At 33.8% G+C, this 24,942-nt stretch overlaps 1 long non-coding RNA gene across 1 annotated transcript; it reads right to left on the bottom strand.

The window, feature by feature from the left end:
* Positions 1-9,310: 9,310 nt before the first annotated feature.
* LOC143249241 (uncharacterized) lies at positions 9,311-12,822 on the bottom strand. The gene is made up of 2 exons (XR_013027697.1): positions 12,715-12,822; positions 9,311-9,779 (listed from the first exon to the last, which is right to left on the bottom strand). It is a non-coding gene; the product is annotated as an uncharacterized LOC143249241 (long non-coding RNA).
* Between the last annotated feature and the right edge of the window lie 12,120 nt (positions 12,823-24,942).

Genomic DNA, 24,942 nt, shown 5'->3' with positions numbered 1-24,942 from the left:
AGATACCTGCCATATCACACAAAGATTCTATCTTTTCTGAACATCGGCCTTGAATATTATTTGCATACCACTAGCTTTCAGGCAATTCCCATCTTAACTCACGTGATTTTTAATACTGGATAATGATTATGCAGTAAAAGCTTTCCACTAGTAGAAGAGCGACATCAACTTTCTTTTTACTAGCTCCATCTATAGTGTTCCACTCACTAAAAACGTGTGGGTGAAACGACCATTTGATTGGCAGAACATTATACAGATGGGACAGATGATCTACTATGAAGTTCATTACTCCAAATACATGAGAATCTATAAAGCTAATACATTGGATAGATGCCTAATAACAAAGATCGAGTGTTTAGAAATAAAGTGTAAAAGATCTGGTACCTACTCAATGATTGATATAAAAATTCACCATGAAATTGTGAGAATAGATCATAATCAAACAGTCCACTAGCCGAAGTAAAAAATGTCTAGTTTGTTTGTTTTTCACATGGTAAAATGAAAATGCATTTCTAACATAGATGATGAACAACTTTATTTACAAACAGAATATTTTTTTAACCATACAGTAAATTCTTTGATTCTTTAACAAATCACTTGGTTTATCCATGTAAAAAGTACTGTGTATATGTGGATTAATTTGTGGCGTTAATCCAGTTTGACTGAATTCCATTTGTAACAACCCCTGTTTTCTTCCATTCAGCCATTCTTCTATTCAACTTGCTAACTTATCTCCCACACCTATAGATACTTTTTTTTTTTTTTTGTATAAGCCTTTTATGTAACACTTTGTCAAATGCTTTCTGCAAACTCAGATACACAAATCTACACCCTTACTCTAATCTACATAAGCAGTAACTTTTTCAAAGAATGTCAAAAATATGTAAAGCAAGATTTTTCCTTAGTGAAACCATGTTGACTACCCAACAAAATTCTAAACTTTGTTAAATTACTTTGCAAAGTATCTTTTAACAAACTTTTCAAATTCTCTCACAACTGATGTAAGACTAATGAGTCTATAATTACTGGGACAATTTTTATTACGTTCCTTTAAAAGAAGAGTTACATTAGCTAGCGTCCAGTCACCTGGTACCTGCTCATCATTAAAGAACTGACAAAAAATAGTTAGTGGCTTACACCTCCAATCTTTAACTCTCCTTCAAAACCCTTGGGAAAATATTATCTGGCCCAGGAGCCGTATCACTTTTCAAACTTTCCAATTTTTTCTTAATCAGCTCAGAATTCATGCAGTCATCTTGTTTGATCTCGTTTCTATTACAGAAGTGAACACTAAAACTTTGAAAGAGCTTATAAGAGGAATCAATAATTCCCTGAAAAAAAATTTGGTTTAAGGTTTTAAATTTTAGATCAAGAGTGAGTGTGCAGAGATAGTTTTGAAATGCCACCTTTTCTTCTCATGTGTATTTGTTGAGTAAATAACAGTTTATGCAAATCACTTTCCATTTCCAAACTAATTTATTCTTTCTTTCTCTCTCTATGTAAGAGTATTATTCGTATCTTACGTATATCACAATTACTATTATTACATGCTTTCCTGAATCTGGGCTTCACTGTCACTAGTAGCAACATATTATACGGATACCCTAATGTCAATAAGATATTGATAAATATTAGCGTTATTCAATGACACATGAATGTTGGAGATCTAAACTATATTTTATATTATTGTTACAGTGTAATAATAATGTTGGCTGTTTGTATTTGAAGAGACAAAAAGCTTTCGGAGGCGTGATTGGAGGGGGTATTTTATTTCCACCACAATATCTTCTGCTATCTAAATATTTTTAAATATTAAATAATCATAATAATAATAATTGCTAAATACTTGTTAAGGAAATTAAAGCAGTTCGCCCACCTAGATGCAGTGCTTAGCGTAGATTAAACTTTGTAATTTTTTTAATATTAGAGTCACTAAGACGTAAGAAACAGAAATATTTATAGACGAGTGTTTGTTTTTCTGAAAATAGCAAGCATATTATTCTTACTTATATTAGTTTTATTACACAAAAATTATTTCTAGATAAGATCACCTCATCATGTATCACACAGGAAATTGTGTATAAAGAGTTATGTTTCGTATATCACATTACAAGTATATTTATAGTCATCTTTTGCTCATCATTAGAAACGTTTCGTTTTAACTTTTGTATATTAAGAGTCTCGAATTTCACTCTATCGGGTTGTCAGCGTTAATTCAAATAGCGAAAACTAGGTGGCGCTAATATCACATTGCTTAAAAAAAAAAAAAGAGAGTAAGAGACAACAAGTTTTCAGTGTTGTATAATAAAATGTCAGTTATTGAGAAGTTATACTAGATGTTCCAAAGCGATTAATTCTGTTTTTCATCATTGTATAGTGTCCACTATTTTCATATATTTAAAATAATTTTATGAACTTAATATTTACTTAAGCATCTTCACAATAGTAATAATATAGGAATAAACATACTATCGTAAAATGTATTCTCGTATTCATATTAATGGCAATCGTTTTGCGCTTGCAATTAAATCTCTGCATCCCCTGGCACGGCAATATGTCTGCTACGAACTAAAAAGTCCCCCGCTGGTACAGCGGTAAGTCTACAGATTTATAACGATAAAATCAAGGGCTCGATTCCCTTCGGTGGACTCAGCAGATAGCCCGATGTAGCTTTGCTATATGAAAACACACACACACGAACTTACAAAGCTAAATTCCGGACTTATAGTGCTAAAAACTGAGTTTCGATAGCCATGGTGGGCAGAGCACAAATGGTCTTTGTGTAACTTTACGCTTAATAACAAACAATAAAGACTAGAAGTATGGCAGTTAGCCAACGCCGACCAATGTCCAGATTTATGCTACTCTTGACCAATAGACAAGTGGCATTGACCGTCACATTATAACATCCTCACTCCTGAAAGTACGACTATGAAGAGCAACGGGTTTAAATCCCGCGACTCGCACATTGCAGGTATATTGACCTAATCATTAGCTCAGTCTGAAAAAAAAGATTAACGTGGTTCAGAACTGAATGTGTTATTATGATCATGCAATGAGAGAAGATACCTACAAATGGTTACCTTAGTCAAAGAGATTTTGTTTGTATGAAGCTCAGCAGAAAGTACACAATAAGCTATCCGTACTTTGCACACCAGGGATATTGAAACTCAGTTTTTAGCAGTATAAGTCCGCAGACATACCGCTGTGTCACTGGGGTGGGGTGCATATCTAGTTTTTCACTTCAAAATTAAGGAAAGCTAATGCATATAGCTCTCGAGTAGCTTTGCTCGAAATGCAATAAACAACCAAACTCTTCAGATGATACTTAGGTTCTTGGCCATTATATTCGTCTTTTTTGTGCTCATTGTGACAACATGATCTGTATGTGAGTAGTTACATTTCATATATTGAAGTTTGCATGAATCATGTTTTCACAAATATAATTTAGGTTTACTAAGGAAGAACTTAGGAAAATGTTTTCGTGTAAATGCTAGCAGTCGTTGACTGTTGTGTAGTTAATTCAAACAAATGGCGACAGTTTACAATAGCTTTCAGTATAAACAATTAATATCAACCATCACGTTTTAATTTTTCATCAAAACTCCATATACGTATACATGATTTTTGCACAATATATGGGACTTACACGTTTAGTTTTAATATGGTGTTTCAGGGCGAAAAAACACAACACTGTGAAAACGGTTTTCTTATCATATATAATAGAGAGCTTGAATATTGATTAAATGCATTCAGTTGACAGGACTTTTTCGTTACGGCGAGCTGTGGCAGCAGTGTTGTTTAAATGTTTACACTCTTAGTAACTGCACAATGCACGAATGGTCCCAGCCTAGAGAAATAATAACATCCGCATAGTTGTTGTTGACGGACACAAAACGCAATCCCATCTAACAGGCGGACTAATTCAGCGTTTATTTGTAGATCGTAAACTGGTCTTTGTGACACGCTCGTCCCCTGTTGAACTTAGCCTGTCACAATATTTTCATATCGGATATTAAATCTCCCCCTGCTAACAATCTTGTGGATATTAGAAGAGCCACTTATAGTGAAAGATGTCTGCTCATTTGTTTATTACCCTTAGAAGTACAAACACGTCCTAATATAATATCTGGTTCATATTATTTGTTTTTTTTAAGAATTTTCTCCTGGGAGATGCCTCCGAGACTGAAGAGGAATTGAAATGGGAATGTAGCACCCAATTGGTTGATTGGTTTGAATTTTGCACGCAGTTACACAAGGACTATCTGCGCTAGCAATCCCTAATTTAGCTGTGAAAGACTGAAGAGGTGCAACTAGTCATTACCACCATCCACCGCGAATTCTTAAGCTACTCTTTCATCAACGAATAGTAGGATTGACAAGCACATTATGACATCCCCAAAGCTGAAAAGGCGAGAATATTGACTCATATTGCGAGTTAAGCGTCTTAACTATCTAGCTAAGCCGAACATCCTATCACATAAATGGAAATCTAGTATTTCAATCAGGGTAATTCTCGTAAAATGTATTATCTGAAAATTATTTATTGCATGTTTGTATCGTAATCGTAACACGTTTTCCTTTTTCATGTAAAAAGAGAAAGGAATATTTTAACTTTTACAAAAAAAAACAACAAAAAGTTTACTTGTACACTTACAGTTTTATGATTCCTTTTTAATTAACATGTTAAAAAACTGGGTATTGATATTTTCAACTGATTCCCTACTCTAAAACGTCTTATAATAGATTATTTTATATTAATAATTACTATTTACTTCATGTCAAAAATAAAGGTCAGATAGGTATCTGTAGAATGGATCTTAATTTTAAGCATTATATAAACTTTTTTTTCAAAATTATGAGGGCCCGGCATGGCCTAGTGCGTTAAGGCGTGCGCTTCGTAATCTGATGGTCTCGGGTTCGCGCCCGAGTCGCGCCAAACATGCTCGCCCTCCCAGCCGTGGGGGCGTTATAATGTGACGGTCAATCCCACTATTCGTTGGTAAAAGAGTAGCCCAAGAGTTGGCGGTGGGTGGTGATGACTAGCTGCCTTCCCTCTAGTCTTACACTGCTAAATTAGGGACGGCTAGCACAGATAGCCCTCGAGTAGCTTTGTGCGAAATTCCAAACAAACAATCAATCAAAATTATGTGCAAATTCCAGTATAGTTTTCGTGCCGATCTGAACTTCGGTTAGACTATTTTAATTAAATAACTCGAAAGGAAGTTTGTATAATTTACTTCAGGATTTAGTTTAATTTTGAACTGCTCGAGTAATAGTGAGTTACTATTATTTTTAGACCTTTGAGATCGTTGCCAATAACATGTGTAAGGGTAGTTTAAATTTCTGAGACTGAAATGAATGTAAACCCGATTTTATCGTTTTAAGTTGATATATTTTTATTGTATTATTTATGTATTGACTGAGCATTTTCTTATCTTTTTTTTAAAAAACTCGAAATATGTAAGTATTAAAAGTTCTTGAGATTAACATTGAATACTTCAATCATGTAAACTTGGGTTTCATGGTTCCAAAGAAAGTTACAATTGAAATAATTAAGAACGATAATGTTAGATTTAATTTTTTTTAAATTGCACTGGTGTACGCATTTGCAAATATAATCGAAGTGAACATTGTATTAAACTTCAAAGTGCACTACCGTTTCTATCTGTTATAGTAAGTAGTCATAATATGTGTATTCTATTGTAATGTAGGCTTAATATCGGCTTTTAATTCGAGTAGCTAAAGGAAGAATTTACGTATTAGGGCTTAGTAACTTATGAAAATCTGATCACTTGCTGTTAATCAAAATTCATATTACAAATATCACAGAGATCAGACAGTATCAAAGTTTATTCTATTAAACTTTTAATTAAAATATGTTTAATTAGATACATCGCTTAATTTGGAAATTCACCAAAAAATGTAAGTGACAGATTAACTTAACTGAGAATTATTATTGATTGGTTATTAAAGCAGTGCCATCTCAAAATTGTTTACAAGAACTACAAATAACCTTATTTACGTTGAACACTAAGGAGAAATAATACACACAAGAGCATTAGAGCATTTAAAAATAGATTTATCAAGTGAATTCTGTAATTCTATTAACTAATATTATTCTCTAGTTTGTTTGATTTTAGAAACTTTTTTTTATGAAATGGTCCTGACCTCGAGGTAATGAAGAGGAATCCTTGTGCCCACTTTATCATTAATACATGACCATGTCGAAGACGAAAGAACGACTCATATACGTTTAAGAAATTCACTTCCATACCATTCAAAACGATGTTTTGACATTGAAGATACAAATATTCTATTGGTTTTGTGTGTATTTGATATATCCGCTTCATTGACCTGTGACAAACATGGTTTGTTTGTTTTTTGAGTGGCATGTATATATTTATTTTTTATAGGAACTAAACTGTGTTTTAAACAACAGCGGCAGTAATTATTTCATTCGTAATTGAAGAAATTCCAAGACTTATTTTTTTGCATATTTTAACCATATATTCATAAATTTAACAAATTTTGAACAGAACAAAGAGTTTGGAATTTTAACAACATATTTCTATGACTTATGCAAACTTTACATTTATGTGTTAACACACACATATATATCTATATGGAGGAGGGGTAATAGTTATATTTTACTACACCGATAGTGTGGCATAGCTTATTGCTCCCCAGTGGCACAGCGGATATTTGCGGACTTGTACTGCTAGAAACCGTGTTTCTATACCCGTGGTGGGCAGAGTACAAATATTCCTTTCTGTAGCTTTGAGCTTACTAACAAAACATAGAAATATACCTTATCTTACTTTAAGTTATAACATGAAAAGCGTGTGGAGTACTTTCAGTAGAGGCCTCACAAGTCAGAAAATTATAAGCTTGTTTTGAATTTTGTTCAAAGCTACACGAGAGCTATCTACGCTAGCCGTCCCTAATTTAGCTGTGTAAGACTAAGGGAAGGCAGTTCGTCATCACCACCAACTTTTGAGATACTCTTTTACTAACAAATAGTGGGATTGACCGTAACATTATAACGCCCCCACGGCTGAAAAGCCGATCATGTTTAAGGGTGACGAGGATTCGAACCCGCGATTCTCGAATTAGGAGTTAAGTGCCTAAACCATTTGACCATGCCGGGTTTAAATGTATAAGTGATAATGGTTATAATAATCTTGAAGGTATTTCTCGAGTTGGGAGTGTAACACCATGTAATGTTAGATCCCAGTTTTCTGTCATCCATAGCAATGCAGTAAATGTTGTATTTAATTTATATTTCTGCTACTAAAACTACCAACGATAAACTTTTACTTTCAACGAGGATTTGTACCTAAACATTTGTACCCAATCATTGTCACAAAAATATTTTAGTAAGATTTGGCTTCTGTATATTGTCCACTAAAACTAAAATCAGCCCAAAGTTTCGAACCCTTTAAGATGCAACAGAAATAATAGAAAAAATGTTTGGAGATTTATCTTCTAATTTATGTCATAATGTTTTGTTGAATGAAATGTATGGTACTCAAGGTGTTCAAACATCATATACAAAACTGACGTCCATTCTTTAAGTATTCAAGTTTTGGTTTTCAATTTATTCTTGAAGTTACACAGTGGTTAGAAACCTGGTTTCTAAAGTTGCAAGTCAGCAATCATGCTGCTGTGTAACTGAGGGACTTTTTCCTTGTTTATTGTTTATCTAAATTCACAATTTTGGTGATTAGGTTAAGACTTGCATTCTTTAAAGTTATCCCGACATGGCCAGTTGGTTAAGACGCTCGACTCGTATTTTGAGGGTCGTGGGTTCATATCCCCGTCGCACAAAAGTTGCTCGCCATTTCAGCCGTGAGGGCGTTATAATGTGACAGTCAATCACACTATTTGTTGGTAAAAGAGTAGCCCAAGAGTTGATTGTGGGTGATAATGACTAATTGCATTCCCTTTGGTCTTACACTGCTAAATTATGAACGGCTAACGCAGATAGCCCTCGTATAAAGTTTTCGCGAAATTCAAAAGCAAACAATCCTTAAAATAAAACCCAGCAAACTTTTCTCATTTAGTGTTTCACTTTGGAATGGTTCAACGAATCCCATTATATGTACAAAGTCAATGTCTCAACCCTTTAACGCTCTCTCTTTATCATGTTTTGAGAAGCAGCTCCCCTAGAGGTTCGTTCTAGTCTTACATGACTAACTTAGAGTAGGCTAATGCAGATAGCCCTCGTGTAGCTTTGCGCGAAATTAAAACAAACAAACAAACAATCTACGTATTAACATTCTTGTTTTATTGCATTTAAAAGTGAATTTGTTTGTGGGTTACTCGCTTAATCAAAGTGAATATTATGGTTTTGAATTTATTGTGTTATTGACAATGTGAGATTTGCTTTTCGTTAATATGCAGTTTGACATTCCTTTGATTCTTCTTTACCACGATTATGTTTTACACTTGATCCAGTTTCTCAGTTGTTTTCAGATTTGAACAGTTTGTTTGTGAACACTGAAATGTAACGCAGTAGCCTATGCAATCATCTCCAAATAGTTACATGTTATAATTGTGGGACAATACTATATCAAAAAATCCCGAGTGCTTTCGGAAGGTGGACTTTTTTTATGGCGGACAAACTGAAGAGATTTGATTATGCTACATAACTTTTAGTAATTAATCAGACATTAAGGTTTACTCCACGCGTATCATTTGAAAAGTTCCAAACATCTGGGGTTGCTGTTTGTTCATATTTTTCAGATCCTATCAACGAAGAACTAAAGTAGTTTGTGACCAATTTATTTATCTGATTGATGTAACTGTTATCTAAGTTTCTGTAATGTTGCTTTCCTTTTCAGTGATTTAAACTAAGTGCTTTATGCACTAAAAATAGTTTTGATTAAGTGCTTTATATAATTTATGCAATAGAAAACAATTACATCTATGGTTCCGTACACAGTATGTGGTTTGTTTGTTAGTAGGTCAAAGCTACACAATGGACCATCTATGATGTGGTTACAGTGGTTATCGAACCCCGGTTTTTAGTTTTATAAGCCTTAAAATTTACCGGTGAGCTTCTAAAGTGGAGAAACTAAAGTATGGGGTAAAAACAAATTATTGAGTGTAGTTAGAGTGCTGTGTCTGTACATTTGAATGCAACATTAATGTAGTAAAATAAAATGTTTGCTAAAAGTTCCTTACCTTTTCATTTCACATATTATATTATAATTATATATGTTCAACATTTACATCACAACTTGTATAGATAGATAAACATAGATATAGAATGCCATTAAAAATAATAATTTAAATGTTTCCAATGCAATAGTTGTAACCAAGCATGATTCTAACAAATTGACTAAAAACATAAGATACGTATCCTGGCAATAATTCTCTGTTTCTTAGTTAGTTCAAAAGTAAAGTACTTATTCCTCAATTACAAATAGCAGCACCATTTTATTATTTTTAATATTGATAATAAATTTACACTATAAAGATTATTTTAAAATTAGGATATTGTTAGATGTGCCCTAACAAGTTGGGATAACATGTGCTTAAAAAATGCAAACATGGTGGTCGGACCACCCCAGGTATTTTCTGTCTTCAAATGAGCATGCTACACTTTATAATGGTGTAACTTTGTTGAACAAATAACTCGTATTTGTTGTTCTTTCGCAAGTGTTTATCATTTAAAGAGGAAGTCGTAAAGTATGATAGGGGAGTTCGCATCGCCAGCCACCAGGGGGTGAAATAACGGAAGAAGGCTGTAAACATTCTTCTACTGTACAAACCTATAAAGACAAAATTAGAATGGATAAATCACAGGAAAAAAATGTAGGCTTCGTTTTTAAATTTGGTCTGTCTGGAGTAACGTCATTTTCTACTCATGATATAATATTGAACGCAAGCTCGACATCATAAAAACAGTAACTAATTACACGTACCTTCTTTTTCTGCATAGTCTAAACTTTAAAAAAATGTGATTTTAATTGTTTTTTTTTTAATTCATCCTGTATAATCAAGATAAACATGTTGAGGAAAACATTTTAAAAATATTACAAGTAACGGCATAGAAAATATCATAGAATTTTGAAATTACAGTCTCAAAAAACAAAATTCTGTTTGTTTTTGGAATTTCGCACAAAGTTACTCGAGGGCTATCTGTGCTAGCCGTCCCTAATTTAGCAGTGTAAGACCAGAGGGAAGGCAGGTAGTCATCACCACCTACCGCCAACTCTTGGGCTACTCTTTTACCAACGAATAGTGGGATTGACCGTCACATTATAACACCCCCACGGCTTGGAGGGCGAGCTTGTTTGGCGCGACGCGAGCGCGAACCCGCGCCCCTCAGATTACGAGTCGCACGCCTTACGCGCTTGGCCATGCCAGGCCAATAAAGGTCTCTCAAAATCTTTACATATAACAATTTTTTTAAAATTTTTCTATAAATAAATCGTCGAGGAAGTTTCTATTTTGACAAATTTATTTGTCTTTGAGTAGTATAAATTAATAGAAAAACGTTAAACAGTCTTTGGATATTATAAATTAATATAAAAGCGTTAAATACTTTCTTTGTCTTCGAGTAGTATAACTTAACATAAAAGAGTTAAAGTTTTAATGGAAATGTGGTTGTAAACAAACCATTCATATTGTTTTTCAGAAAGAAAGAAAAAAGATTATCTCCAGTAATTAAAGGATAGGTCATCAAAGGGCCGTTTTCTGACCAAGCTGTTAGTTTCAAACACTGAAACACAGATGTTAACCTGTACCAACTACAAGAACATCTTTGTTTGTCTTACCAGAGCGTTATTGAGGAAGAAACAGTTAAAATTGTAACTTACAAAATGTACAACTGTAGCAAGCATAAAGCAGAAGCGTGACGTGAGAGACTACATAGATATGTGAAATGTTCAAATAAAGCAGAAGCGTGACGTGAGAGACTACATAGATATGTGAAATGTTCAAATCCACGATGCCCTGTTATAATGTTGCCAGAACTTTAGTCGTCAATGTCATCCGAACCCACCCGCCTATTAATAATAGTGTCTGGGTTCGAATCTTCGTCCTACCAAACATGCTCGCTTTATCAGCTGTGGGGCCGTTATAATGTGACGGTCAATCACACCATTTGTTGGTAAAATAGTAGCCCAAAATTTGGTGGTGGGTAGGGATGACTAGCTACCTTCCTTCTAGTCTTACACTGCCAAATTTGGGACAGTCAGCACATATATCTGTCGTGTAGTTTTGCCCAAAATTTAAAATAAACAATCCTACCAAGAAATAAGAAAAATCTACGTTCAATTCACAAGATATCTCACGAGGTTCTGCTATCTTAGGAGATTTAGACTACTTCAAAATCTATATACTAAGTCAGCAGTGCAAAATAATCTATATAATAAGATTCAGTATACGTGTGTGTGTGTCTGTCTGTCGGTTCCGAGGTTTATACAAAACTAAAATATTCTATCTTATCTATTGGGAAACTCTGGAATGTCCCGAAAATCCATCTTCCTAAACTGCTGAACTTACCAACTTCTAAATGGTGCCAAAGGAATTGTCTCGGATCCGAGGCTTGTGTGAATACTTAACCTTTCACAGAACCTCTTGAGGAACATGGGTATTTCGCAAAATCGCTTTTACTGAGTTTCCCATAAAGCACACCATAAAATTGGCATTGATTTACATTAGAGCATGTACTCAGTAGGCCTACAAATTATCGTTCATAACTTGGTTAAGTAAATTAACTTTTAATTATAGCGGCAATGATAACACTGCACAACAAAGTTTTTGCTTCTTGAACACTGTTGGGTGTTCCTCATAGATTTTTGGCTGCTGATCACGAAAATCACATCCGAATTTGCCCATCACGTACCGTTTCACCTAAATCTTCATTTTTTCTACAATGGAAAAATGATATCAGGGCAACTGGAATCCGTCAATGTTTGCTGACTACTATTGGATACTGCATCGTGATGCACCGGACATTGAATACAAACGAAAATCAGGAGCAAAACACTTTTAATTATGCTGAAATTAATAGCGTATTAGAAACATAAACGCAATTAAATACGTTATTGCCGGTAAACAGTTAACTGTCTATTTCTCAGAGTTCCTACGTGATGAAGCAAAACCAAAACTATATTTGTGCATACCCACCAGGTACCTGTCACAATCAGCAAAAACTTTTCAGGAAGCAAAACGTTTCAAAAAATTGTTGTGCAGTGTTATTAATCTTAAAAGTGCAAGATAAAAGTTCTAGGACTGAATTTGTATTATAGTGACTTTGTAGATGTGGCCATTGGCTCACGAGCTCACTAGTCTTTATCATAAAACTATTGAGTATAATAAATAAATTAATAAATAGCATGAATGTTATTATCGTAGCAAAATAAATCTAATAAGATAAGAAACAATATACTAAAATATATGAACAACCAAAGAGACTCTCCAACAAACATGGAAATGGTAACAGAAAGTAATAAAAACGTTTACTTCTTAACAGTAGACAAATGTACATGATAATATTAGAAAATGTTCACAATTGTAATAATACTTATAAAAAGGAAGTAATAACAATGGTAAATATTTAAATAACGCTAATTAAGAAAAGCCATGCAACTTGACTAGTGTCAATGTTATACAGGAGAGTTGTTATACATCATAACACGCTCTCCACAATCCACCAGGACACTATAAAAGACCGACAACACCTACGCACACTCTTACCTGAAGATGAAAGGCGAAAAACTTTCGAAACGTCATCCTCTACATTGTGTCTCCACAACAGGCAGTTGCTGTCCATTCTACAAAGTTTCGTCATTGTTATACATGTTTCATTACCTATAGTTAGAGAGTAGACTAATGGTGAACGTCATATTGCGCTAATTGTTGTTACTTTAGACAATTTAAAAAGTGAAATGTACACTTTAAAAATTAAAGGAAGCTGTGATATTCTGTAAAACATTTAAACCTACTCTTAGTAACAAGTAATATGTTTAATGGAGAAAGAAAAATAGTATCTTGTGAACAAAAACAAAACCCACGAAATCAACGTGCAAGTTAGCATTAATTTGTAATATAGTTATGTATTTATTTTTTTACAACACATTAATTTGTAATATAGTTATGTATTCATCTTTTTACAACATATTAATTTGTAATATAGTTATGTATTCATCTTTTTACAACATATTAATTTGTAATATAGTTATGTATTCATCTTTTTACAACATATTAATTTGTAATATAGTTATGTATTCATCTTTTTACAACATATTTTTTGTAATTCAATTTTTCCCTTTCATTATCATTATAGCATTGGTGGGGTTTTTGAAGTAGTTCTAATTCTAAAACCTCTTTAGGGTCATGAGGATCATTTAGATTCTAGAAAACTATGTCAAATGAGGAAAGAAAACTTGACTTAACTTTTAGCTAGTGCTCGTAGAAAGTATTAGTATCATGGAACAAATAAAACATCTGAATGATTCTGTCAACAATAAATTACGTTTAATCATATACGTAACTGGAACTTGTGTTGGAGTTGCTAGAATTTAATTTTACAATAATATTGCTTTAGGTCCAATAGACAATAACGGAGATTATTACAGAAACACACAAGCCTTGCACATATAGGAGTCAGAAACGATGAGTAACGAAAGCTACTTAAAATATTTTCTCAACCCAAACGAGCCGTTTTTACAGATATATTTATTTTCAACTTGCTGCAATCGTTATCAATGTGTGATTGTGCAATGTTGTTCCAGATGTCTTGTATTAGTCCCCACAATAAAATCAAGCTGTTTAGCCACCTTTCGACCTTCTAAGAGTTTACATAAGCTCATACAATGTCAAGAATGTTCATATCGAAAGTTCGTGTTGGCAAAACCATAATTATGAGTGTTTCATCATTCTATTTACTGTAAAGATATCTTTTCACCACATTTACTGACATTTAGGATCTCCGTCTTGCTGGAAGATTAGTTGCCACCCAATAAGTCATAATTCTGGGAGAATGACATGGTGGATCAACATCTGTATGAACATTTAAACAGTCAGACTGTAGTAAATTTGGTGTTGATCACAGGCAGCTTTGGCTGAGATACTGTCCCAGACTTGTACTGATTCACCACTTTACTTCATTGTGAATGTTACACAGTAATGCACTACTCTTGATTGTTATTGAACAAATAAAACAAGAATTACTCCCATAAAGAGAACGAAGCTCATGTTTTCCTCATTCTACTGTTTGTGGCCTGTTGTCAATTCCAATCTTTAGATTTAGTTGCATATTCTCATCAGTGGGTTTTTAGAAGCTACACGACAGTTGAGACTGTTTCTTGATAATATATAGCTTACTGTTCTCGAAGCAACGTACAAAACTGCATCTATGGAAAAATACATACTCGACCGTTGTCTGTATTGCACAGGGCTTTTTCATATACTACACATCCTCTTTCAAGTTTCGGTTTCTATATCGCCCACTTCTGCTACTACTAATGTCAATTCCACGTTCCCTCTTTAGAGCCAAGCATAAAAATCCTATTGAGACAAATATCTTACTGCACTTTTTAACACGGGTTATTTCATACCAACTAAAACTATCTCAATTCTGAAAGCCACAAAACTCATACTATTGTTATTGGTCATAGTATAACTATATTGATATATTTTAATGCTGCTGTGACACTTCCTAATTTGTTAATGATAAATAATCAAAGGATGTATTCCCATGTTATGTACACTCTGATTCTGATCTACCTAACGTTTTTATAATCACTTCCAATACTACATACTGGGATACGTTTATATATATTAGCCTAACATTTAAGTAGCATATATATACATGTATATATTATAATTCACATTATTAATGGAAGTAACATTTATTATTCAACATATTTGCAAAATGTCACGAGAATGTATAATATAAATACAAAAACAGTTGTATAATTATATCATCACACATATTGTAATAGAATACCCACAGTTAGTAATTACTCCATCTACACCGACATTTTACATGAATCACACTTAGGTATTGTTAGGCGTGGCTCACAACGACCAGTTGGTGTAACGAAACCAAGAAAAAATGAGATAATGGATCTTTCAAAATAATAGTTATTGGCTAATATTGGCGTTACTAGTTTATCCAATCCGTTGATGTGTAAATCCATTGATGGAATGGTAGAGCTCTAGATATGTTGGGTGATAAAATGGTTTCACTGCCCTAAACAAATGCTTTTTTGATAAATACATATTCTAAGCAACATGTGATATGAAACTGCATGTTTAGCAATGAATTCATTATGACTTATTCCTCTTTATTCCGACTGGAACACTTGGCTTCCCATACGCTTTCACCAAAACACGTCATAAGCTCCTGGGAAGAAAGATCTTCCAAAGCTGAGCCATAAATCCCTAATGCAGTTGTGGCTTCTATAAAAGATAATGTTTTTTTACAGGTCTGAGTTGTTAACCCTAAACCAAACCCATAAGCCCGGAAGAACAGAATATTAGCTTTGTCTGATTCTCCCTCCTCAGATATTTCCGACATGGTTGAATCTATCGAGAGCACAAGGCTTCTGTTAGCATAGCCCTGAAGATCCACGAAACACGAAAGCTACCCACTCACGTCAAGGTTCTAGAACCAGAGCCATATCCGATCTATCATACACAATGTTAATAAAAGTTTAAAGCTGCAAACCGACACAACCACTGTACACGCGTTGCTGGATCTTGTGTATGAGTGATAACCATTAAGCTGTTTATCACATCCCTGATTACAAAGTTTCTGATGGCTTCTTAAACGTCTAATTTATCTGAACAATAATGCTACTTTCATCTACTTCAGATGATCGAGTTTAGGTCTGATGACATTTTACAAAATGGTGCCCTACCCAAGTTGATGGGATTTGATGAGTAAAAATTACATCTCTTTCAATATGACTCCCCTAGTGGCACAACGGTGTGTATGTGAACATACAGCGCTAGAAACCGGACAGAGCAAATATAACGGCAGTGGTTTGTAGCAAATACCTTTCACTCTTCACCTCAGCAAACGCAGAGCTTAGATCTGACTTTAACTGAATTGTCTTGTGAAAACTTGGCACATTGCCTGAAGAATGGGGGGGGGGGGAGTAGAAGACCCCTGAATGTCACTGTATTTCAATGTTACTCGCAAAAGAGTGACGCTCTGTTCTATCAAATATGTGTAAACGATTAATAGCAAGTGTTAGTAACTTACGTCCAGTCTGTATATGTTTAAGGAGAAAACTTGACTTACTCCATTTCCAGATGGTGACTTAGCTGTGAAATTCATTATACTGCTTCTCATTATGTGACAATCAAATGTTTCTCTTAAAATAATGATGATGAGATGACATAGTATGATAATATGTAGGCACACATGAAATACAAAATGTAATGAATAATTAAAGTACAGTGTTTCGTATTAAGACAGTTGAAATATGTTTATGAAAACCTTCAATGTCTTCTACTTAAAAACACTTTGCGTTTTGATGCCTTCTACGTCGTCTTCAGGAGCGATTCACAAAAAATTGATTTCCAATACCAAAGTTTTTTTACTTTTTTGTAAACACAAAACGTTATATTTTAATCATATATTATATTTTAAAAATTAAACAACTGCCACTCATTCGTGAGCCGTCCCTAATTTTTCAGTGTAAGAGGGAGCGTAACTAGTAATCACCACCCACCGCCAACTCTTGGGATACTCTTTTACCAACGAATTCTGAGATTGACCGTCACATTATAACGTCCCCACGGCTGAAAGGGGAAGCATGTTTGGTGTGACAGGGATTCGAAACTGCGATCCTCAAATTTGAAGTCGAGTGCCTTAACTACCTGACCATGTCGGATCTTACTCATTCGTACACAGGCATCTTGACGCGTATCTGAATGAAGATTTGAAACGTAACTGCCTGTCAGGAGTAAATAAATACGTGAAATACATTGTTTAATAATAGAAATACTGTACAGAGGTCGGAAGAAATATATAAAATGAGAACTAATTTTGAATACAAAATGAAAACAGTGTCTGTGAAATACTGGAATAGGCCTCCTCGAAAACAGTTTCTTTTAAATAGATATCTCAGTCAGATCAGTCAAAATATTACCCTTGTACGATTCTAGATTTTTATTTTTCTAGAGTTCTTTGTTGTTAAAGTGTATTAATTCTTCTATCACCTGGTACTATAGAGTCTTACACATTTCAATATATATCTTATTTTACGAAGACACCCAGTATTGGGTCTGGTTAGTATTTGAAAGAATGACCATCTGGGAATACCAGGTGATGAAGGCACTCTTAATTGTCTCCTTCCATAATGGCATAGTGGTATGTTTACAGACTTACATCACTAGAAATTAAGTTTCAATTTCCGTGGTGAACAGAAAGCAAATATTCCATTGTGCAGCCTTGTGCTAAATTCCAAACAAAACAAAAACATTTTTTTAATTAGTCGTTGACCATTGTTTCATTTCTCTATGTTGTTGTTTTCTTCAGTAATGTTTACTTGTGTCCATTACCTATTCTATCTGGTTAATCCTTTTATCTCCAATAGCCGCTATGCTTTTGCTACCACGGATGTTTTGCAATCAGCTTATTTTTTCAATATCTGTCTTGTATTCTAGAAGTATAAGTCAATTCTTGAGTTTCAGATTTATTATACTTAATTTGTTCTTCTCATCTTTCTTGCTCTTTCTCTCATTCCTAGTTGATCGCTAAGTTACATCTCTACTAACTGATGTTCGTTTTCAGTGTTGAATCGACTGAACACTTTGTTTTTATATTACTGTTATTTGTTAACTTGTAAACTTTTTCTTCTCTCCATTGTAATTTATCCTTGCCATTTACTTCGATTACTTTTTCCATCATCAAGTTTCTTAATCCATCCCCAAAATCTTATGTTATGTGAGGGAATAAGTGGTACATATACCATTTTAATTTGTAACGTCAATTGAAAGGGAAATTTGTGGAATGGAAGCTTTCCACCCAAATGTCACCTTATGTACATGTGAACTACATGGCAAAGAGAAGGTCGTATGGTTGGCCAGCAGCATCCAAACATTGGAATAAAACTCTTGAAGTGTAACATTCTGAAAAACTTTTATTTTAATGACATTTTTAAAAAAAGGTCTCTCTTCAATAAACTTTTAATTAAAGTTAAATTTTTTAAGAAATGTTCTTAAAAGTTTAATTTCAATTAGAAATGTTAAAAACCGAGCATTATGTACACGTTTATTTTCTATTAATGTTAACTTTGAAAAGAAATAGACTAAATAAATCTTTATTTGAACGATAAACTTGAAAAGGAATAATCTAACTGAACGTTTCTTTTATTGACTCATTTGAAAAATCTATTTCACATCTAACGTTTTGCAACATACGCACTTAGAAGGTGAAGCTTTGATTAGAGGTCGTTTCTAATAGGACGTATACACTTCATACGTACTCACAATTTTCATGATATATCTCCAAACTCTAAGTAGATTTCTTAGACTATGGTAGATTTAATCAAACAACAACCCCATTTAATACTTGTTTTACTGTTCTACCAAGCAGGTTGTTAGCAAGTGTAGTTAAATATATGAAGTCAAGAGGTTACAGTTTGATTTATATATATAGATATATAACACGAAGACAATCAGTCTCACTTTTTTAGAACTGCATAATCTCACATCTCCACAAAGAGCTACTAACTACAGGAAGAACCTGGCGTTCAGGGTCAGGAAGCAATTAATTTTAGTGAGAGACTGTCAATAAACTAGTGGTCTGTAGGAAGGGAAATTTCTAGACACTTTTATGTTAGAGCAGTACAGCTGCTGCGTAATTAAGCAAATGAACACATTCCCTTGGAGCTTCCTCGTGTGGTTTTTAAAGCTGTTTAATAATTTAAAAACTAACTATTAAGTATTATGAAAAGGTTACTGCATCACTATATTTTGTATTTCCACCTTGGTATAAAAGAAATAAGCTGGTACTCTGAATTATCGATATAATTATTTGTCACATTGCTTACCGGATCAAAAAAAAATCATCCCTGACTCTATTGCTGGGATTACGACTGAAAATGTTGCTAACAGCAAAGATATTCAGCTCATAAATCAATGCATTCTAATCATAAACCTTATTATGACGTGTAATTCTTAAAAAGACTTCGTTTGGCTGGGTGGTTCGGCGTTCGACTCGAAAGACCTTGTTAGCATTGGGTATAAGAGGTATAGTGTAGGCTCCGTATGGCCAGGTGGTTAAGGCGCTCGACTCATAATTCGAGGGTCGCGGGTTCGAATCCAAACATGCTCGCCCTTTCAGCCGTGGGAGCGTTATAATGTGACGGTCAATCCCACTATTTGGCGGTAAAAATGTAGCCCAAGAGTTGGCGGTGAATGGTAATGACTAGCTACCTTCCTTCTAGCCTTACACTGCTAAATTAGGGACGGCTAGCGCAGATAGCTCTCGAGTAGCTTTGGGCGAAATTCAAACCAAGGTGTAGTGTAGTTGACATGCTATGACATTCTTATTTACTTGTACTCATATAATCACAAAAAATATATTTTCTGGCATTATTTACGTCTAAGCATATCAGTATATTAAATTTGTTATACTGATTAAGGGGTAACTTTTTTAAAATCAAATTAGGTAGCTTTTTTTGACCAGAAGTTGATAATAACAGGGTATATATTCTTGCACGCACAAAGAAACCTCATTTGATTTGTTTCCATAATTTCTTTACAAAATTGTATATGGAATGTCTAAAACAAATGTAGTAAATGTTTTCTAATATATTTGCCGTAATTTTTTGTTAGGGTGTAGGGACGTTGCCAAGCAACAAACAAGTAAGTCTCTCTGTTGGTACGATACTACACTATCTATAAATACTTTGAAATTTATTACCAGAGGTTAAACCTTGTACACCTCTCTATACATCTATGTAGTTCCTATCTTGCTAAGAATAGATATTGAATGATTAGGTTTAAAAAGTCCGTAAGCTAAATTTGTGTTTAATTTTTTGTTGTTGTCAGTATTTAACTATCCAGTTCAATTGTAACACTTTAGTTCGGGAAAATAATCGTTACCGAAAGTAAAAGTCAGCTTTAGCAACATTCATATTTAGTAAAATTGTTTATCTTATAGTAGATAATCGAATTAAACAAATAGCATTTATCGATTATTTTCCATACCCTTGAAAGTTATAGGGTAATTTGTAAAGTTCGGTTTTTCTTTAGAAAGACTTGGAAAATTATTTAATCTACTGACTCAATAAAGTTTAAAAATGTATTAATATATTCAACACAGGTCATTTCCCTTTTTCTGTTTCTACTGGAAAGCCATGGTATTCGAACATTTGATTCATATCCACGTTTATCTTCAAAAACGCTACATTTAGAAATAAGCCTTTGTAAATCACACCTCATTTGAGTACACTTGTACATTACATATACATATATTCACACGTGTATTTTTAGGTTTTACTACTCATGGTTTTTTGATAATATCAGCTTACAGTTTTTTTTTACTCCACCGATACTGTCTGGTTCTTTTTTTTTTTTGCTTAAGTTTATGCGTCATACTAATTTATGTTGAATTTATTTTAGAACTTAAACTGGAAAATGACAGACACGTTGACTTTTTACTACTTTATATATTTATACAAAATAATCAACTCTTCATATCGTGTGCATTACAGTCTTATCACTGGTGAAAGAATATTTTATGTTTTCCACGTATAACTCTAGAGACCTGTGACCTTTAACATAATAATCTCTGATAATACTGTACAGCAATGTGGATTTTGACAGTGTGAATGATATAACCCATAAATTCTGATAATAGTAGGAATAGTAAGTCTTATCGCACTTGTAGTATCGTGGGAATTATCAACCCAAATGACCTCAGGATCACAACTTTGATGTATGTTATGGCTGATTAAAAGACAGAATAAATTAAACATTAAGCCTCTCTTAGCTATTTCAAGTCGTTGGGAATTTTTTTATGAGCTTTAAGAACATTTATCATGCTTGCATCTTATTCAAACATAATTAATTATTGAAAGCGAAGAAATATATCGAATTGAAAATATAAATGTTCTATTATTAAAATTCCATTTATAAACAACGTCTATGGCAGACCAGAAGTTATAACCTTTAAAAGTGATTAAATATCGTCAGAGTTTGTAACCACAAGCATAATTTTATCAGTCAGTCAGTATCAGTACAAATGTCACGATATGACACTTAAAAATAAAACTTACAAACAACACTTGTTTTCTACCAGCTGTTGTTACTTATAGTTTCTGAATATTTTTTAATTTTTTTGCTTACGTCAAGCTTCAAAAACTGTTGGTGTTTTTAGCAAAAACGTACACACTGGGCTAGCTGACTTTTATCCACTGAGAGAAATCGAACCTCGGATTTTAGCGTGTAAGTCCGTAACCTTACGGCTGACAAGCTGGGAGGCACAACAAGAAATAACCCCCATTTTACGAAACGTAACAAAACTACAGTATTATATTTGATATTACAGTTCAATTATTCATTTAATTTAAATTTTCAAAATAATTATGTTTATAAAACATGTAGTTTTACCAGAAAAGTGCTCGCCTTTACCATTTGATAATTTTAATTTATAATTACTGTCATGTTTGTTGTGTAACATACTATCATACTCATCCTGTTTTACTTTGTTTGATAGGATAAATACGTTATTGTCGTTTGTTTTTGTTTTTTTTTTAAACCGTAACATGTATGTTATCTCTTTATCTTTCCACGTGTATTTTGAAGCTAAGTTTATCGACGTAGTCTCGTTAGGAACGAATAATCTAACAACAATCCTATCTGTTTGTCTTCGAAGACCTTCAATGTGATATTTTTGTCAAGTAAAATCTTATCATACTACTAAATCCTGGCTGTTCGTCTTAAAGAACAAGTGGTTTATTGTATCCCCTTATCTTTCGAAGTGAGTTAAAAATAATGTGAACAGCCGTCTTAATTAAGAAATACTATCTTTCATGTATATAATTTTTCAGTTTTATGAGTTTTAAATTTATTGCAGAGTTAAGAAGTCTCAGCCAAGTGAAAATATATATGCTTGTTATTTAAGAGATCTAAAAGTAATGAATGCAAACGTGAACGCGGAGATACATAAAACATATATATATATATGTGTGTGTGTGTGTGTCTGTGTATTGCAGCGGTTTACCATACTTGAACCACCAGTACTATTGATACGATCTTGCAAGGTCTGCTTAAGTAAACATGACAATGTTTATCTTTAAAAGCAAAGCCATTTGATCCGAGTCCATCTATGACTTATCAGTCTGGTGCGATCGTGACGAATTACATTACAACCTTACTTCCAGCAAGTAGCAGCCTAACTAGAAAAAAAGGGAACATAAAAAAAGAGCAAGTGCTTTTATCTTGTCTCAGTTTTAGTTTTCCCGCTGTTGACGTCACTTGTCAAATACGGTGTTTGTTTTCACTTTAAACCCCAAGAAATGCTTTATTTACACTTCTTAAATTTGTTTTAACAGGCATCTGTTTCGCAGTCCCTCATAAGTCCCCGGATGCTAGCAGTGATAAACGAGCAATATCTTTTTTTGTTGGTATTTTAATTTGAAACTTGACCTATGTTACGTAAATTCTGCGTCGCTCTGTAGGATATGGAGTGTTAGTTGTACAGTTTTATTCACGAAATATTAAGTCACTCACTTACTAGTTCAAGGAAAGTTTCTAGATTGTATTAAGTACACATAAATTCAGTTAATGTAGGCGTTAGTTAGGTAAGGCGAGAAAAATAAGTCAATTGGAGTATAACTAAAAAATATATCATTATATCTCTTTCTTTTTTTCAGGTAGATAACTATTAAAGAAATGCTTATCTTCTGGGGATATTTATTAAGTTTTTCATTACTTTCACAGTACACAGTTTATTCTTAGAACAGAATGATCTTTGTTTTTAGATTGACTGACTTAAATTACTTACACGACTGAAATGGGCGAATGGAAGAGAATATAACGCAACGTCATAACCAAAATTAATTTCTAAGAGGTATGTATTATGTATTCACTTCACCTCTCATTCAGATATTGTACCCTTATGAATAAGAGCAAATTTGGGATTATTTTAACGGTATTAAAAAAGTGTTTTGGAAAGAAATTTCTACATAGTGATGAGTATATTACCATGTGTCCTACCAAAAGTATCCAGACACAAAGTATTACAAGGTAGTTTTTAGTGTTACTATGCTACTACCGTATAGTGTTAGCCATAAGCTGCGTAACTGCAACTGTAACGCAAGGTATATTCTCGTATAGATTACGATAGATATGCGGTACATCCAGTTGGTCACACTTTTAGTAGGCTGTGGTTTAACTTCTTGAATAAATCGTTTCAACTGGTTCTTAACATGTCCTGTGAAATTAAAACCCCACTTATGAAAAGGCTAGTTATGAATGAGTAGCATGTGGTCTCTGGACAGAATATTGTTTTTCTAGTAAAACATATTGACCTGCTAAACAGAATACTCGGTCTGTCTAATAGAATACATTAATTTAGATATTTCAGCTAGCCATGGGCATTTAGACTTATATGTACTTCATAGGTAGTTACTATGCTCTATGTACAGAAAACATACCACATAAAGTTAATTATATCATTTTCATTTGCATGACCAACACACATATTGATAACAAGAGGAGCAGTTCTCACCATCACACAATTCGCAGCCAGTTCTCAGAATTCTAGTGCTGAGTTCCAGAAGATCTAACAACCATAATAAGTGAACGCTTGTCAAGCCTTGACAGACCTTTTGTTGATTTGACAAACGTTTAGCTGTTTCGGTATCACATTACCGATACGCTGAATGGATTCATGCATAGTAATTGCGCATGGTTAAGCCTAGCAACCATATCGGCTTCTAGACTCCAAAAAAAAACCCTGTATCTTTTCTCCTTCAAATCAATGTTATTCACAACGCTTCGGTATATTGCACTTTCACATTCCTTGTCTTCCTGTCTGTTGCGTCACTGTATTCATATCGAGGAGTTTCTTTGCAGAGTAGGGTAGACTGCTACGGATGTCAGAAGTAGACATTAAAAGAGCCCTGACATACATGATATGAAAATACATTGAATATATAACACGATTAACGAGAAAACACTTAAAAATAGGTATTATCTGATTGAAAATGTATCTGATTTATTAGCAAAGCTATTAATGTTATCTCTTGCTGTCTCTAATTTTGAACTACTGATCATTGAGAAAGCAGCCAATTAGCTGTACCCTAACGTCCATAGTAAGGGATTAATGTAACTTATAACTCGCCTACAGCTTTAAAAGCAGAAAATATTTTATGCTATCGCACAGAGCTATACCACAGGGACAACTCACGTACAACTGAAAATGAAAAAGGTTGAAATTACGAGAAATACGAACTGGATTCGGAAGTTCAAGTTTTATTACTAAATTTTATTTTCCAAACAAGAGATGAACGAATAAACAGAACATCCTGATATGGAATTCAGTTTCATCTGTTTTAAAACTTTCCAAAAAACATCATAACTAGATCCCTTAAAAGGGCCCGGCATGGCCAGTTGGTTAGGGCGCCCAACTCATAATTTGAGGGACGCGGGTTCGAATTCCTGTCACACCAAACATACTCAACCTTTTAGTCATCTGGGTGTTATAAAGTGATGGCCAATACCACTATTCGTTGTTAAAAGAGTAGCCTAAGAGGTAGCAGTGGATGGTGATGACTAGCTGCTTTCCCTCTAGTCTTTTGCTACTAAATTAGGGACGGCTAGCAGATAACCCTCATGTAGCTTTATGTTTAATTCCAAAGCAGCAGTTGTTACCATGCAAGTGAAATTATATCAATAATTTTATCTCTTATGTTTACACAAAACAACAATCACACATACAATGACACTAATTGC

The sequence above is a fragment of the Tachypleus tridentatus genome, chromosome 1 (genome assembly GCF_004210375.1).
Source record: "Tachypleus tridentatus isolate NWPU-2018 chromosome 1, ASM421037v1, whole genome shotgun sequence".
Classification (NCBI taxonomy): Eukaryota; Metazoa; Arthropoda; class Merostomata; order Xiphosura; family Limulidae; genus Tachypleus; species Tachypleus tridentatus.
Note: the sequence above shows the minus strand (reverse complement) of the source record. Positions and strands in the feature narration are given on the sequence as shown.